This window comes from Poecilia mexicana, unplaced genomic scaffold, assembly GCF_051168715.1.
Source record: "Poecilia mexicana isolate PSO_F unplaced genomic scaffold, ASM5116871v1 scaffold_15, whole genome shotgun sequence".
NCBI lineage: Eukaryota > Metazoa > Chordata > Actinopteri > Cyprinodontiformes > Poeciliidae > Poecilia > Poecilia mexicana.
In genome coordinates this window covers 11,726,782-11,745,677 of record NW_028263384.1, presented here as the reverse complement: position 1 = coordinate 11,745,677, position 18,896 = coordinate 11,726,782, and positions in this window count along the sequence as shown.

Below are 18,896 nucleotides of genomic sequence, written 5' to 3'. Positions count from 1 at the left end.
GGTCCACCATCGCCATCAACCTTTACAACCTCTGAGTCAGATTGGTAAAGAGCGTCTGATTCAATTAAACTTCGGCTGCCCTCAGGCGACAATTACATGAGAGGACAACTGATATTTTTGCACTGTAATTAAAGGTGCAGGTCAAAGCCAAAAGGAGGCAGCTGCTACACACCAAGAGTTTCTGCCCGGCAAATTAGAGCTCAGTGAGGAACCAGAATGGAGCAGAGGCCGATTCTGAAGCAAGATTGCATGAATACCTTTAAACACTGATGTTATGACATTGTTTTTCAACAAATTTAAAGGACTGAGCTCGCCTCAGTCTATATTCTACAGATTATTCTGATTTTATTTCATTTCTTTGACAGCAATCTTTCCTGTTGCTGCTTTATGACTCTCGGACGTTTTAGTTTTGATAGCACAAAGGAATGCTCGGACTTGATTTTTCTTTTTTTTTGTTTGTTTCAAAAGCCTCCACCTGATCTGCCAGAGATTGATCTGGCAATGCTTTTAAGACTCCAGTCCTTTGTTGATTGGCTTCATCGGTCTTAAAGTGAAGGAGATCAATGAATGGTAATTTATATATTGGAATAAAACCATCAATAGCAAGAGGCTACTTATTTATTGACCCACAAATATGACCCGTTCTTGAATATTGACATTTCAATGAGACCGCCTGCTCATAGTGAAAAAAGTTCCCAGTTGTAACAAAGCCCAATGAATTTGCAAACACTGATAATCCTTGAAGAAGTCTGACACTTAGCTTCTACTTTTTCAAATGCTCACATCTGAGATTTACTGAATACACTGTGTATTGTTCAAAAGTAAAATTAGCTGACATCTTCGTTAATGCTGGGGGCCCCAAGTTCATTGTGTCATTTTATAGCACAATCAGGTAAGAATGTGGCCTTTAGTTGTGGAAATGCTGAATATATCAAACATAATATAAAGTAAGTTTGACTTTGCAATTTGACATCTTAAAACTTGCCCATGTGTCTTTAAGAAGCTCCACCTGCAGTTTGTCATCACAACCATGATGTTGTTAACAACTGTTCCTAGCATAGGAATCTGTTGCACTGAGAAGTAGTTTGTATGATGAGCTCTTAAGACTCACAGTTCCTCCAGGTGTTTGCCAATTGTTGCTGCTGCTAGTCTGGAGGAGCAGAGTGGGGAAGGTGCAGGGGAATTGGTGTTCAGAAGCTCACCTGGGGTCTTTGGCTCCACAGAGGAGCTTTGTGAAAATGTGCATTGCATTGCATCAGTGAGCATTTACACACTCACGAATGGCTGCCAAGGGAGATTCAATCATTTCTGAGATATGTATGAAAAAAAAAAAAAATCAAAGCAACACTCCATGTCTGATTTTAATGGAGGAATTAGATTATGACATGGTAAAAAGCTAAAAAAAAATGTCACTTTTACATAATACTCCCCACTTTAATGCGGAGTATATCTTCAGTTCATGTTTTTCTTGAGTCCCTTGGTAGAATAAAAGTTTTCCACAACATTCAAAACAAATCTATTTATGTGATCTAAACTTGTATCGTAATGTAGATATGACTCAACACATGCCCACTTTTCCTCCCACACCAGCTGCACTGGACTAAATAAAATAAAAACAGAAAAAAGGTTTCAGAGTGATTAACCATCTCCCCTGATTCTTCCCTCTGTCTGTGGAAGCTCCACTGGGCCTCGGTGTGCTATTACCCACAACTGCGCTCCCTTTTCATCAGACGCAGGTGAAACCATCGAGAGACGGTGTCGGGCTGAAAGGGGGGATAACTGCATACTCTGCTGGCTTCAAAGTCGAACACGCTGCCAAACCAGGAGGTAACCACTTTGTATGCAAAACTGCCTGTAGACGAGGAGTGCTGCTCGCCATTACATTCCCCATAAAATCAGAATTAATGCACTTGTGTTTTATATGATCTGGCTTGGTGTACACCAAGTCGGACTTGATAACGACAGTTTGCATTTAGGATATTCTGCCGTTTTAGAGCAATGCTTTGAAAAATAAAAATAATTCATGACACATTCAGTTCTCTGGGGGTGTACACTTGTTGTGTGTTCAATTAAACACTTTATCGAATTTCTATGACCCACCCACAACACTATAAATTCAAACAAGGACTAATAGGGTCCAAATGCAACACTCCACACCTACTCCCCCCACCCCCATCTAGTGCAGGTATTATTGCTTCCAGCTGCTTGGAGGATGTCAGAAAGTTTTATTTCCTTTCAGAAATCAATACCAGAACCAGAGCCTCAGCAGGGAGGAAGTCTGAGGTGATAATTGTCTACGTGTAAGTAATGTTGCAATTTAACTCATTAAATCTGTTGGACTCTGCTGCTTAACGGTAATTTTTAAAAATGTGCTCTCTGGTCAGCGCCAAATGAGAAATAAGGCCAATATTCTTTCACAAAAAGATGGGCAAACTTTTATTTTCAGTTTTAGTGAGTTGTGTAGATACAGCAATATATTTGAACAAAATCCAAATTAATTTGAAAATTGCTGATTTATAAATGTGTTCCTTATTTTGTTGATGTTGCTTGCTGGAGTAAAAGATGAAAAATATATTTATAGCTTATACACAAAATACAGAACAGCAAACTGTAGAGCTTTTCAAACAGATGGGGAGATGAGAAAATGAAATTGCTTTGGTTCTTGAACTACGGTGATGTGAAAAAGCATTTGCATCCTTCAGAAAACCAATTCCTTCTATTTTTGCTTTTTACATTTAAATGTTTCTGATCATGAACAAATTGCAAAAAGAAAAAAAGGTAGCATAACTAAACTAGAACATTTCTAAATAAATTTAAACGGGGCCTGTCAAAGTGTGGAACCCAGTGTTTTGATGCTAAAAATTAGCATCAATGCTAAAGCTTAGCTAACATGTAAGAAATGGCATGTGGAGAATCAATGTTATGTTGAACTGAATCCAGTCAGTATGCAAACATAAGTGTGTAAACTAAAATTATCCAAAATGCTAACGTTATCCTAAAGGTTGTCAGTGGCATGTGGGCTATGACTGACATGTTTTCTTACTTTATTATGCTGACTGGAGCAAGTTAAACATAGCTAAGAAATAAAATAAATTAAAAAATTGCTAAAATGCTTATTTAAGGGAAAAGCCTAGTCAGAGACATTGCACTGCTAATATCGATGCTAACGTTAGCATACCTGGACTGATGTGGGGAAAAAAGATGAGTGAAATGTCTGACAACATGAAGAAGGCTAAAATATCTAAAAGGGGAACATGCAGGTAAGCAAAAATATTGTTCACTGCATAGTTTTAGTTTAAGTGATATAATGTGTTTTATTAATTTCATTTACATCCATTTGTGAAACTGTATCATTTTATTGAAGCTTACTGGAAGGGCCTCTCTTTATTTGTAAACATGTGCGTGACAATAGCCTTCAACTGATTAAATTGTGGCGGCTTCAACTTGGTGAATAAAATGTGTATCGAATCCGATAATTAGTGCACATTAGTAAACATACTGCTTATTGTCGTTCTAATTAATTTTGCGCCCCATTGAAATACCAACAATGTTAAATCAAGCTGAGCAGGTAGATGAGGGGCTTGTTTCCTGTTTATGTAAATAAACGTGATTAAATGGGGTTTTTTCTGCACCTTAAAAAGAGAAACCCTTTTGTCACTTTTCCTGCTGCTTGAACACTTGAATAGCAAGAATAAACATGATTGAGTAAAGCATTATGGAGACTCCAAACTGGATTTTGCTAAGCTAGTGATTGATGTACATTTGGTAAACTACTTGTTGCATTTTATGGACTTAGCACCATGTAACATTTATTGGTTGAGTCCAAGTATAAAATGGAGCATCAAGAACTTGTGTAAGAATGAATAATAGACTTTTGGACTAACAAACTACATTGGCGGAACATGTCTTACACTTAAAATGATTTGAAGTTCTACTTTAGCATATTTTTCTCTGCACTTTTATGGTTTTATAAGAAGGAGGCTTGACAACAGTTTATGCAGAAAACTAAAAAGCAACAATAAAATCATTTCTCACCAAAATCTCACTTAAGTTTTGATGTTCCCTTGTCTGAAAGGGTTTAGCAATAATGCTGCTAGCTCTGTTCTTTTAAATCAATTTTTTTCTGCTCGTTATCTTACTTGTATTTGCCTCTATCCGTTAGGTGTGAGTTTGTGTGCTCTTGTCTATGTTCACAGGAAGCTGGTTAGAAGAATCTGGTTCATAGAACACATTTCTGCTACAAAAGTCTTTTCCACCAAATGAACACTAATTCCAACATTAAAGCGCTACTGACACAATAAAACTCACATGGTGTAAAAAGATGTGCTTTCATTCTGTGTACGCAAAACCTTTTAACAATAAATCTACATGTGTGTATATACAGTACATACATATTGAAGGTTTTTGCAGCGTGTCTAATGCGGTGGGGGTCTCCGCTTCGGCCAATGAAATTTAGCACGTCTGATGCATGTAAAAGTACTCTTTAAAAAGTTTTCCTGGTTAAACTTTGAAGATTTTAAAAATCATTTTCGCCATCCAACATAGTACGTGTGTGTGCGTGTGTGCGTGTGCGTCTCTGTCAGAGCCACAGCCCCGAAGGAAAACTCTTATCTGTCCAGCTCTGGGTTTTATTGGGCTCCGTTTCTCATCAGTGATGTCTCCAGCACAATGAATGCTGGGGAATGCTGTCCCATTAGTTTCTTTTAGTAAAATGGACACCCAATATATATAAATAATGAAACCACGGAAGCCTTGTGGAACTTTTGTCGTGAAGAATTAGTCCCTTACTTTAAAAGAAAAGATCTTTTCTCTTAGCTTTTCTTCTGAAAAGCTAAGACAATTACTTTAGCTGCATCTTCAAGCAAGCCCATTTTTTACCCGAGTCTTAGCTTTGTATTGTTAATGTAACAGCATGGGAAGAAACTTGGTTAAACTCACCTGGGACTACCTGCCCTGTGGCGGCAGCAGTGACACTGGACTGATTCACAATGACACCGGCCAAAATGTCACATGCTTGCTGGTGCCAAAGCCAGAACATGGGTCTGTGAAAACACAAACTGATGCCAAGCAAGTACCAGTTTACCATCGGAACCAGGTTGGTGGGGAAAAAAACCAAAAAAAAAAAAAAAACCTGGCAGACTTAAATGAAAGGAACAGATGACAAAATGTACCTAAAACAAGCCAGAGTAGACAGCTAAGCTGATCCACTCCGGCTCCAGAAGGTATGAATCTACACTTCCCTGACTGATGTAGCTGTCATTTGCTTTCAAATTAATATTTTAACACAAAAGACCTTATGGAGAGCTCGTCAAATATAATTTTCTCGAGTGAATAAATGGCTCTGATAGCCTTATAAAGCTGCTGGATTCTGATCATTTCCAAAATACATTGATTAAAGAACATAGCTTGCTATGTCCTTATAACAGAGCACATAGGTAACCCAATATGGAGCAAAATGGTTAGTTACCTGATATGAAAGACACCCCCCTGTTCACCTGTGATAGAGTTCAGGAACAAAAGAGAAGCTCTGATTCAAAGACAGGCTCATAAAAAGCTACCAGCTTCCGAACAAAGAGCGCCCATTGATCAAAGACGTTTGGTGGAACCTTTAAATGAGAAACATGGACGTGTTATCTGAGCGTCATTCAGTGCTGCCTATTTTATGCCACAGAGGGAGAAGGCAGAGCCGATGGGCTCCATTTCTGTCTGTTTTTGCCAAGAGGAGCTCACTAATACAATTTTGTGGTCTTACGGATGATTTTACTTCTGACTCCCGATGATGTCATCTCAATAAAATAATGATTCGCACTGGATGTCCAAAAAAACGACAGGGGTAACTGCATTCATGCTTTAAGGAACTCTAGCAGGGGTTTCAGAGAACGTTCCAAAAAAAATAAATAAATAAAAGCAACTCTGTAAAGAAATTATGACTCTAGCTCAGTTACAGCATTAATAGGGATAATTGCTCCATATAGCAGAATGTCTCCAACCATCTCCACACTGTTCCATTAAGGTCTGTGCATAACTATAACACTGCAAGGCTGTCAAGATTATCAGCACTTGTGCAGACAGACACCACATACTTTCAATCAGCGGACCAGAAAACATGTTAGTCATATCTTCAGAAAACATAACCCATTTTCTGTGCCTCGCCGTAGCTTCAACTTGAGGCAGGTTTTCAGGGTTGGGCGAGAAGAACCTGGAGCAAAAAGCTCTGGCTGTGCTTTTGGCGTCACTTTTTTTCTTAGAACCTTTTATACCCAGAGAAATGCATATTAAAAGGTAATGTCGATATAGGATTGCACATGCTGTGTATGTTAGCTAAATACCCCTCGCCACTCAGCATCCTCTATCCTGCTTGCGTTTCCAAGTAACTGCAGGATGTAATCAATCCGAGGCCCACACAGCAGCAGGAAATCCATACAGAGGAAACAGCCTTCTATCCGATGTTTTGTGTAATTGGCAGGTTAGAAGTTCATCTGGCCCGCCAGACCTAGATGTAGCGAGAGACTGGCATATGTAAAGTGAGACATCAACACCGAACCCAGTGAATCCTTCAGTTATCGCAAAAGAAAACTATATGAAATGTCACAGCAGGCCCCTGCTGATCTGAGGAACCTTTTACTCCTTTTTTTTTTGTGTGTGTGTTAATTCCCTCTTGAGCATGCTATTCCCTCTTGAGCATGCTATAACAGGTGCCATTTTCTTTCCCACGATCTTGAAACGTAGCGCAGCAGAGGAGGACAATTTCATTTCTCGGGAGATAATTTATCAGCATGGAGGAGACAGAGATTTGAGGTGTAATGATCTGATTCACTGGCCACATTGTGAAAGGTCAGAACTAAGACAAATGCCATCCCAGTTAAATCTAAAGGAGTTACCAGGACTTCAGGAAAAAAAGAAAATAATAAAAAAAAAAAAAATATCACACAAGATGGGTATTGACTCACGGCATGTTAGAGTTGACCCCTGTTGCTTTAAATCCATAAGCAATTGACAGATGATATTAATAAAGACATTCAAAAGGTTAAGTTTTGTTTCTCTGGCTGGTTGAGTTCATAACGTGTTAAGGAAGTGACACCAGCCATGAAAGACGAGAGAAAGTACATAAGATAACAGCAGGTATTATAAATAGCCCACACAATGATTTCCCTATGGGCTGAATAAACCTTAAAGCGTTCTTTGTACGCCAGACCATTGCATTACAGTGATTGATCTCAGCCCCACACCCACACTAACAGTGGAGGAAGAAGTGCCGAAAGGCCCAATTTTGTTGAAGGCAAAGCAGAAGCTAGTCAAAGCAAGAAATGCTAAGAATAAAGGTTAAAGTGTTCGGCTAGATTTGAACTTTCGCTTTCATTACTGTAAAGTGGAAGAAACTGTAAGCCTAATAAATAAATGTTTCTCTCTTCTTTGTAACATTTTGTGGCTACAAGTCTTGCATTTTGAAAAGAACTGGCCATTAAACGGTGTCTGATAGAGGGACATTTCGTGTCTTATTTGTCTGAGATTAGAGAACAACGATGCTCAGAGAAAAACAAGCAAACAGCACAACATGAAATAATAGATTTGTTACAATAAAGTAGTGGAGATACAGAGTGTTTCAATCAATCACAATTGAGTTCAGGCATAGATAGCTTGAAACGTAAATAACTGATCACGTTCACGGGGGAATGTGATCATTTTCAATTCTGTTATATGGCCTGCAAGTTTACATTATATCATAATGTAAACTTTGGATATTTAAAATTGAGTTTGTAGCACAAGAGACAAAAAAAAAAAGATCGCAAGAAGTACCCCTGTTAAATGTTATGGATAAATTGTTAATTTCTTCTTATTACGTCTTGGATAAAAAGTTGCTGCAGCTTACTGCAAAGCAACAAGGAGTTCTCAGAGTGTATTGAATAATTATGTGTATAAAAATCTGAGGATTTTATTTTTCAATCTTGCTGGTCCAAGCTAACCCCAGAAGTATCGATCTGAAAGGTGACACTTAAAGCGTTTATGACCCAAAGGATTTCAGACATAAAATAAGTTGTTTGTTGGGCATTTCAAGTCGTATGTGATAAAAACAAACACCTTGTTTGGTCACTATAAGGTCCATGTGTCAAACTCGAGGCCTGGGGCCCTAATCCGGCCCGACAACTTTTTATGTGTCCCTCTGGACTCTGGAGGTACACATAAATATCACCATCAAGATAACAATTGTGTGCTTAAATATTATTTTATCAGTCAAATAAAATGCAGGTTTTAATCTGTATACTGCTAAATTACCTCAATGTGAAAAGTTATTAAATACGATTTATGTACTTATTTTTTCATATGTTAACAGTTTAAGATATGTAGTTTTATCAATGCTTTCTGACCCTTTGAGGACTTTCATGATGTTGGTATTGCACAAAATAAAAATGAGTTTGACACACTGCAATAAGGGATTAAGTAATATGTTTAGAAGATGTCAGAACATAAAAAATTGGTATGAATCCCTATTGAGCAATATTTCTCCATAAGCCTGCATCCAGAAAATCCATGGTAACCAAAGTTAACTCGGAGCCACTACTCTGAAATTAATATATTAAATAAATATCTTGTTACGAGAGACCGTGCCTAGGCAACTCTTTACTTAGCCTAGGTGGGATTGTTTATTACCATTATTTTTATTTAAATATATCACAGAGGACACGTGACATCTGAAAGGATAAGCGTGACCTTTTCATGTTTTACAACTTCTCTACTGCCAGACACTCGCACCATAGGATGTCACCGCAAACAGAAATAAATGCATCTCAGCACAATGTCCAACCCTCTTAAGAGGCACAGGCATGGCTGAATAGAATATTATTTATGTGTAAAGATTTTCTTTCTCCATTTCAAAGCAATGCTAGTTGTTGTTTTTTTAACCTCGAAAAACATAAAATTACAATCATTCTGTGTGATTTCTGCCATTTCACTGTGTAAGCATCTTAATAATCTTACTGAGAGACAATTTGATTTTCTATTAAATGACCGTTTTAAAGCATAAATTAAGGGCAATTTTTTGCAGCTTTTTCAAAGGTGAACTAATTATAAAACCTTTGGATGTGTTTTTAGTGATATTCATCAAGTCTTTAGTTATGGAAAATAATATCTCTATGCAAAAAAAAGTCATTTAGACCAGCTCAGATTATTACATTTATTTATCCACAAATATTAAAATGACTAATTCTACTAATTTGATTTAATAGTGATGAGAGCGCCATTAGATAATTACAGTCTAGATCCAAATCAGGCAACAACCTAAGTTTTAAAATGGCATCATCAATTGCATCATTGTGCTTCTTTGAGTTAAACCAGGCAGCAATTACATGTGAGACTCAAATCAGGCAGTAACTTATATAATGACAAGGGCATCTGAAAAGCAATGAGTCTACCTTTAGAGATTGGGTAGTTGCTAGAGGGAAAATGCACAAGAAATTGGAGTCCAAACCCCCATGTGAGATTGTGATTGATAAAGTTGTTTTGTTTCTGTTCCAATTGCTGCAGTTTATAGTCTGAAGACTAAATTTGTTCATGCAGGAAAGACAATCTAGCTAACATGCTAAGCTTCTTCTTCTTTTTTTTTTTTTTTTAAGTTCCATGACTCCATGTTTATTAAATATAACTAGAGAACAATAAGGACATGGCGTCATTGGACTTTATTTTACTTTAGGACTGAAGTGCACATTGAAATATTCTGTTTTGAGTGAGAACGAGTTTAATCAGACCATTTTAAAATGCAAGTGGAACAAAGCTACAATATTGACTCATCTCCCAGCTGCACCGTTCTCAGAGTACATCACCCTGTGTCATGTTGACAACGCATGCTTTCTACCGTGTGCGTGACCCGAAACATGGAATTGCATGCGAGTGTCCGAACATCCTTTTTCCGTGCACTGCAGGGACTCATTGTTGACAGTTTAATCCCAATAAATCCAGACGTCTGAATGATTAGGGGGCTCATGCAGCAAAGTGATCAATACGAAGATAGAGAGCAGGACGAGCCGTAGGCAGCTAATTCCTCTGATGTTGTAGCACACAGCTACGTCACAGCAGACTCCAGCGGAAAGGTTAGTGATGGGTGATGAGCGATGCGTACTGCGCTTTTCATTTCTATGCTGCCTGCATTGTTGTTTTGTCGCGGGAGAGAGCTGGTCAATCACAGTCGCAGCCTCTGAAGTGGTCAGTTCCCTATTTAAAGGGCAAATCACACAGCCAACAACAAACACTCTTATTCATTTATAGAGGATTGTAACCTAGAGGCGCTACGCAGACACACTCATGTCAGTGTTACTTCACAAATGCATGCTAATGGCACACAACCCCTCTTCAACACTGCAGCGTGTGCACTTATTTGCTTGCCCTCAAATGACGCATCCGATGACTGAAGAGCGTTGTGTTGATTTTCTTATTTTTATTCAGTCATTGAGATAAATATTATTTTAGAACAAAGATGTTAATTTAAACACTGTGTTGTAGAAAGTCTTTCCTCACTGACAGACATTTTCTAAGCTTCAATTATCTCTGCTGAAACCGACGGCATGGACAAAGGTCAAACGTGCATTAATGAATTCATGTTTGCTTATGAGAGCGAGAGAGAGAGCAAGTACCAATGCAATGCAAAAATAATATAAAACACAAAAAAAAATCCATTCAAACACTCCAACCGTATAGCATTAATAAACACAGATCATTTTCACAACCTTTTCCCAGCAAACCATTTTAATAAATTATCATTTTTTTAAAGTTTCCAGTCTCTTAGGCAATAAGGAAGAAACACGAGAGGAGTAGAGCGCTGGGAGTGTTTCTGAAGGTTTAGACTTTAAAAAGTGGGAAACTGACGGGGCTAATCGAAGGAGTGTTGAGGTGATAAGCCGGCTAATAGCTTTGACTCTTATGGCAACAAAGCTGTTGTTCCTGTGCTAACAACGCTTATCGCTTCAGGGTCTCAAAGTTCTGTGTTTAAACCTCCTCTGCTTCCCCCAAACTCGCAATTTAAATAGATCAAATCTGACTTTTTACAAATGAAGGTTAAATCTGAGACCAGAACTGGTTCTCCACAACACCTTTAATTATATGTATAAAAACTGTTAGCAGCTGGCTAAGATATACAGCTAATCTTCTAGTGTTGCTCATTTTTTAATTTTACTCATTAACCTCGACTCCAACCATACATTCATCGTCTTCGCCTTATCCGAGATCAGGTCAAGGAGGTAACGGATCCAAGACGGAAACTCGGGCATCCCTCCTCCCAGCTACACTCTGTATCTCGTTCCGGGGATCTCGGGGCATTCGCAGGCCAGCTGGAACATAAAATCCATCCAGAGAGGTTTGGGTCTGCCCCGAGGTGTCCAGGATGCATCCTGATCATTTCCTTGAAACTCCTCAGCTGACTTCATGTACACCGAAGGAGCATCGGCTCTATTCTGAGCTCGCCAAGACGACAAAGCTCCTTAGTATTATCGTTAATACTGAGCCTTCCCACAATAGTTTTAATAACCTGCTACAGAATCTCATAGTGTCAAATCACAATTGAAGTAATTATTCTGACGGGTTGTAAATGTGTTTCACATGCTGTCCAGTTGAACAAAGGATAACTCATGATCATCCTCCTCCTCTTTTATTCTAGACATTATTCATTTTTCACCATTTGTTGAATAATGTTACCTTCCCCAGGTATCGCTCCATGTTCACAGTGATCTATAACCCTGCTCCTTCTACCTCAAGTCTAAATAAAGCTCTAAACTTACATTGCGTTAGATACAAATTCAACACAGATTGCTCTAACTACTGAAAGAGCAACTATAAGAATCTAATTCTATCTCACAAAGAGTTTCTTCTCACAAGACAATCACTGATCCTATGTTAGGAACATTTTTGATAATTGACAGACTTGGAGAAAAAGCAAACATGCCATCGTGCTCCATGAAAAAGCCATCTGATGTGCTACGGTTGATATTTGATGATTTTCTGTAACGCAAATGAAAGACGTAGCAAATATTTTGCTTTTACTTTCGTCTTTTATTAATAGTTGGATCTTTATTTATTCTACGAGGAGCCTAATGTTTATTTTCATTTGTCAAAGGACTGAGTCATGAGCTATGTGTTATTCCCGTTTTCAGTCAAAAGGAAAAGTAGCACAAAAATGTCACCTCCAACGTTATTGGATTATTACAGCTTATTGATGAGCCATCAAAAAAAAAGAAAAAAAACGTATTTTCCAAAGTTCAGTAAGGTGCCTGAATGTCTCCAGTATCCTGACACTTTGATGTGCATTGCTTGCAGGAACTGCCAACCACAATGAGTGACGTAGGTCCCCCCTCTGTGCTGCTTTCACCTTCCTCATTGTTCTGCAGTGAAGCATTAAACGGGTTTTCACTTCTCTAGAAACCGTCTTTCGTTAAGATTATGTAGCAAAAAAAAAAAAAAGGAAAAAAGCCCAATTCTAAATTACATGAAAAAATATGACGATTCATCCACTTTAAGGTCAAAGGGAGACTGAAGTCATCCTCAAATAATACTATAAAAAAGAGAGACTAAGAACCAAGAGGAAATGCACAATTACTGAACAGAATGTGAATACTCGAACCAAAACAGAAATGAACATAAAAACCTTTATTCAACGACCTCACTGAACACGACAAAATGCATTATTTCAGTGCAAAAAAAGTCAGCCGTCTGCCACATGGCGTTTCCCATCAAACACAGATCAATTCGTTCCTGCCTTGGGGCTTTTTTCACCTGCTTTGACAACCTGTGGTTTAAAGCTGCAGTGTGTAACTTTTATAAGGAATATTTTTTTATATAAATTTGTTGAAGCTGTCACTATGCTGTGACAGTACGGTATGAAAAAGATTATATGTGCCAAAAAAAAAGAAAAAGTTCCTCTGCCTTCTTCCAGTGCTGCCTAGAAACGACCAATCAGAGCACAGAGGACGGGCTTAGCGCTGTAGATAAGCGAATCTCAAATGAGATCGACTTCCCTTTACTTATTCTTAGTATGTTTTGATCCTAAGATCAAAACATCCTCTTACCTCTTACGTCTTTACACAGAAGTGGACTTTTTTTTTTTTTGCACTGACCCCTCGGCTGTTATGGATCAGCATCTGTGAGGTCAACGGATAAACATTCAAACACAGTCGAACCTCCAAAGACGCATTTATAAATTCATTCAACCTGCCAGTTTGTGTCTTGAAAATCTGTATTACATTCCTCACTGAAAACAAACTGGATGCTAAATTCATTTACTCTCTTAATTCTTGAATCTACAGAAAACGTCCGGAATTCAAAACGTCAAGAAAATTTGCCACAACGTCACTGAACAGAGTTATGGGATGAGAGACAGCAGCTTTGTTTGGGTGACTGTGCACACAGAGGCTTTCCACTTTTATCCACATTGCAAACACCTACTGGAAGGGAACGCTTCATCACCATCACAGGCTTCATTGCTGACATTGTAGCAGGCAAAGGAAATGCAGGGGAAACAACGCAGGAGGAAAAAAAATAATAATAATAATGTGGAACCTGCCGGACCACACAAATTTGAATTCATGAGAGGCCTGCAGCAGGCTGGCTTGTTGGCCGGCGACATGCAGCGAGCACATTGGTGTAAACAAAGTGTATATTTGTTCATGGTATTCTTACACCCGTCTAATTTGAAAAAAGTCTGTATATAGACTATTAAATATTTAAAGGTTCCACAAGACTTCAGTTGGACATAAACATCTATAGCCGACATCGCTTCTACTTTGAAAGTTCTCACAAATTTCAACATTACTTTTATTTTAGAGGTGACCGCTCCGTTTACTTTATTTGTGTGTGTGCGTGCGTGCGCTAGTTGTAAACATCCAGAAATGTCAGCAGTTAGAAGAGATGGATTTTTACAGATTTGTTTGTAAACAGATATGAGCATGAACGTATTCACATAGTGAAATGAAAGACAATGCGTTGTGTTTAGTTTCTAGCAAAGACTGAAGCTAAATGTGTGGTAAATGAGGATTAAAACGTCAGCGCAGCATTATCAAACAAAACATAGAAAAATAGAGAAAATAACTATCAGACACCCTAACCCTTCTTAAGATATGCACGTTTTCTCACTCGTCTTTAGTGCTACTGTTCAATATTTACATTAACTTTAATGTTTGAGTTAATAATGTGACATATCCAGTTAACTATGGTCCAGATGTAATTCATATTATTTGACTACATTGTGACATAAGTAGGACGAATTGGAACAGAACCTGGTTGTCTTGAAATGTGCTTCGAGAGGCCATTTGTTGTGAAATGGCTCCGTATAAAGAAACCAAGTTGAATTTGCACCGACAGCTGATGGAACTCCCATTCCAGTCTACATTAAAATGCATCTTTAGGAGAATCGTGTTCAGCTTTTCAGTTTAGCCCTCTTCAAAGTCCCAGCTGAAAAACTGCCCACTTGTGTCTTAAATCGAGGCAGATGGTTGCTCTTGCAGTGACTTGTTTTGCTAGAAATTAAAGACAGTTCTTCCTCTTCACTGATCTCTACCGCAGATTGCATCCTTGATGTGGGGGATAAATCAGGGAGGACGTCTGTTAATGAGAAGCCAGTTTATAAATGTTATTCTGTGAAAATCTATGGAATCAAATGTGATCTTAATCCAGCTGAATTGGATTGTGATTGGACTTTATTGGATTGCAAATTTAATTGAGCTGCTCTGTATTGTATTAGATTTGAATTTAACTTGGTTTCTTTAGAAAGTTGTGAACTAGCAGAAGCTTTATTGTTATCTTACAGTGAAATAAACTTAATTAAATTGTGTCAAAGGTGTGTGAGTGTATAGGTCTGTTTTTATAGCTCAGGTTCATATTGATGAAAACAATTATATTTATAACTATATTTTCAGAACATGCACTGATCAAACAGATGAATTTGGTCTTTAATCTTTTTTAGCTGAAGGCAACGATGTGAGCCAAGGTGGCTGTGCAAAAATAACTATATTGAACTCCTTCTAATTTATTCATCTATAATATATTTGTGCTTTTCTGATTATCCATCTACATTCAACTTATTCAAGCAGCATTCAGCATCTATGCACTACAAATATGGAACAAACTTCCAGAAAACTGAAAAACAGCTGAAACACTGAGTAAATCTAGACTAAAAAAAACAACCTGTTTATAGTTGCTTTTCAACTATAAACTATAAATTCAATATTTGATGTGCTGATGATTTTGATGATGGCACTAATCAAAATGTCATGTTTGTTACTGCTTTTCTCAATTGTTATCTGTATGGCGTCTTTTACGACTTCGTGTTTTTATGATGTAAAGCAATTTGAAGTGCCTTGTTGCTGAAATGTGCTCCACAAACTTGATCGATCGATGCATGTTTTTCAACAACTTTAAAAAGAAACTAGTTTTTTTTATGATTTTACTTAATCGGAAGATATGCGTCATGGAGAAAAACTAGAAAATCTAGATTTCTATGTGAAGTGAGCGTAGTTTGCGACGTGCGGGTGAAAGCGGTTAACTAACCTCGGATACTTCTATTAGCCCTTGCCATCCTTAATGAAAAAAAAAAACAAGGCTTCAGAGATTAGGGGAAGAAACAAGATAGCAGAATTAACAGAATGGACCTCCTATTGGGAAAAGGATCAGAGGAAACTGTCGGCAAACAGCATGTGAAAAGTGGGAAGAAAGGAGTGAGTAAAGAACCAGGATATAACAAAGTAATGAATCATCTTTTTTTTTTTCTCTCTTTCACAGAGACCCCCAGGTCACATCCTTCTAAAACCACCTTCCACCAGCGGCCCACTGAAACTCGCCTGAGACTTCATCACACGGGGGACGGCAGGGAGCCGAGCTGCAGCCCTGCATATCTTGCTGCATGGAGCACAGTGAGAATTTCTTCCTTGATCTCCCCCGATTTTGTTTTTATGTGCCATTTGAGGACACGAATGCCCTGTTGTACCTTTCACCACAACATACTGGCTGCACAGTGGCAGACACTCTCTCTAAGATTGGAGTACGAAAAATACTTCTCTGCTTGTTCATATTTTTTTTTTTATTCTGTGGAGTGGTACATAAAAAGGTTAAATGGAACATTCATTATTGTGAAATATGTAATGTTATGTATGATGTGTGGAAAATTGAACTATTCAAACAAATGTGTTTGTGAATGGCATTAACATTTTGGTTTTCACCATGCGGGAGCCAGCTGTGCTGTAAGGAGAGAAGCTACAGCTAGAACTTAATTTCAAAACAAAATTTCCATAAACCACAGTATTAGTATGAATAGTTGAAATGACAGCAAATATGCTGTCTTTATATTATTAAACAAGTGATGATATTTGTCTCGTCTTTCTGTGGTTTTCTCCCACAGTCCAAAAATACACAGGTTAGGTTTGTCGGCCTCTCTAAAAATTCCTTTAGGAGTGACTGTGTGTTTTGCCTGGTTATTTGTCCTGTTGGTCCCTACGTTGCCCCATTATAGATTGTTGACGTGTCCAGAATGACAGCTGGAGACGGGCAACATCGTTCCCGGTGAACCTGTTTGTTTAGGCGGGAATAGATAAAAGATGGAAGGTTGGACTCGGCATTGCATTGACGTGGAAATAGTCTTGTTTTCTTCCCAATGCTGCTTTGAGTATATTTAATTTGATTTGATAGAGTGATGAGCAACAAACTAGCTTTCAATTTCGAACATAACCATTCCACCAATTTATTTTTTTTTTCTTTGACTTTAGCATGCGAATGTAGTCTCATTTATTTTGCTACATTCATGTTTGTCCAGTCTAGGATATGCAAAACCAAACCACACATCTCAACTGCAGTTTTTTTTTTTTCTCTCAGTCTGTTGCTCTCCCACCCTTGTTGCTGCACTGCTCCTGTAGGAGCACCGCTGGGAATGCTGCATGAGCAGTTTCATGAGCTCCCACACCCAGCCAAGTTCCCCCTGGGAGTAGTTATTATTATCCTTGCACATTCTCTTAAGAATCAATGCGTATGGTTATGTGAATAAAAGACTTGATAAATACAGAGGATGCAAATTTGAAAAATGTAAAAATAGGCTCAGTCTGTGTCATTCATTGGATAATTATTTCTGCTGAACATAACCACAGATTAGCTCGTCAGACATTTCAAAGCAGCTCTCAGAGGTTCTGCTTTTACTGTAAGTTCGCTGTTCTGCATACGGACGAAACACTGCTACCCTCGAAATCGTACAGCGCTTCGAGGATCCTTAAGTAGAAGAGATGCAGCAAAGGTGAAGCCAATTAGTGGTTAACTTTGCGCTGGGAAGAATTGGGACAATAATGGGTTTATTGGGCTGAGATGGAAGAGAAGAAGTGAGAAGACTAATTACTAAGACTAGGCTTGTGTGATTCCTCTGGGTAAAGGCGTGACCCCACAACTTGATGTATTTAATGGACTATGTAACCGTCTGTCCCCAGAGGAAACCGGCCTGACGTGCCCTTTCATCCAATGTCCAACCTTGTAATTTGTCCCGTCTCACTGTGGAACCACGTCTTCATCCTCGGAGCGCCCCACTCAAACATTTCAACAGTGACTCTCACACCATCACATTCCCTCTGTGTCTATAATAAAACAACAACAAAAAGAAACTTTATAGTTGTGGAAACAAGTTAGATTTTGCCACCACATGGATTCGCTGACATCTCAGTGTGACTGAAGGATAAGGAAATAAGACTGAACATTTCGTGCGCTCCTCTTACTTTGACTTTTAAAGTCTGACGCTCACTGCGCCGCTTGTTTGATAGCTTTCCATCTGCTGCCTCGGGCTTTCCATTTAAAAAGAGTCTGTAAATGTACGTTTCATCTCAAAGTAAATAACTTTGTTGCAACAAAACAGACCGTTTGTAAAGAGCACTGAGCTAAAAATAAAAGCAAAGATGCAGATTGCAGCGGTTTGACGCCGCTCCTCCAACAAAACATAAATAAATAAATAAATGAGTGGGTGGAAATATTTCTTTTACATCAGAGAAAATTAACAAAAAAAAAAAAAAAAAAAACAGAAATGTTGAACGAACTAGACCTTTCTGTGCCTCACCACACCCTTGAAGACGGCAAGGACGGGTCGCCTAATAACGTTATGACAAATCAGCCTCCTTCCTACCTTGTTTTTCATTCAGATGGTGCAGATCTCCACCTCTGTGTGATGAAAGCCCCAACCAGGATTGGTTTTTATACAGGCAGATTAAATGTGATCACCTTGCCAACAAACCCTGAGAGATGGCCATGATCAATGGGCAAAAAAAAAAAAAAGAATAATGATGATCATATGCAGGATAATGGCCCATCCTGAATGGCTGCATGATCTATTCATAAATCACTCACTTAAACTCTTTTCCCTAAAGGACACATCCCCCCCTTGGCATAATTTACTCGGATGTTTTAAACCCCAACATAATATAGATTCGATTACAGTACTGTGACACCAATTGGAAATATTTAAGCCACTTAAAATGAATCTGTGTGACCTTGTTTTAACTTTTTCTTTAACACTGTTCATTTTCTGTAATTGTATTTTTCTTTCCAACCTACACCTTCATGGTCAGGTAAATGTATTCAAACAGCACCACGCACAGCAAGGTTGAGACTTCATGAATATTGCAATAAGGTTAAAAACTCAGGGCAAATATCGGCTCGACTTTCAACAATACTGAGTGTGTAAGAGCAGCTGTGCTGGAAGCTGAAACTCTGTGTAGCCTCTAAAAGTTTGCAAAGCACTGAAAGAACCATGAATTCACTTCAAGAGAACGGCCGAGTGCTGCCGAGACGCAACACACACTAAACCCAGACGAGAACGGTGCCTTCATTTTGGGTCTTTTTGAGATATCCTTCAAGAGTTGATGTGGTGACCAACAAGAAACCTGAGAGATTTTTGG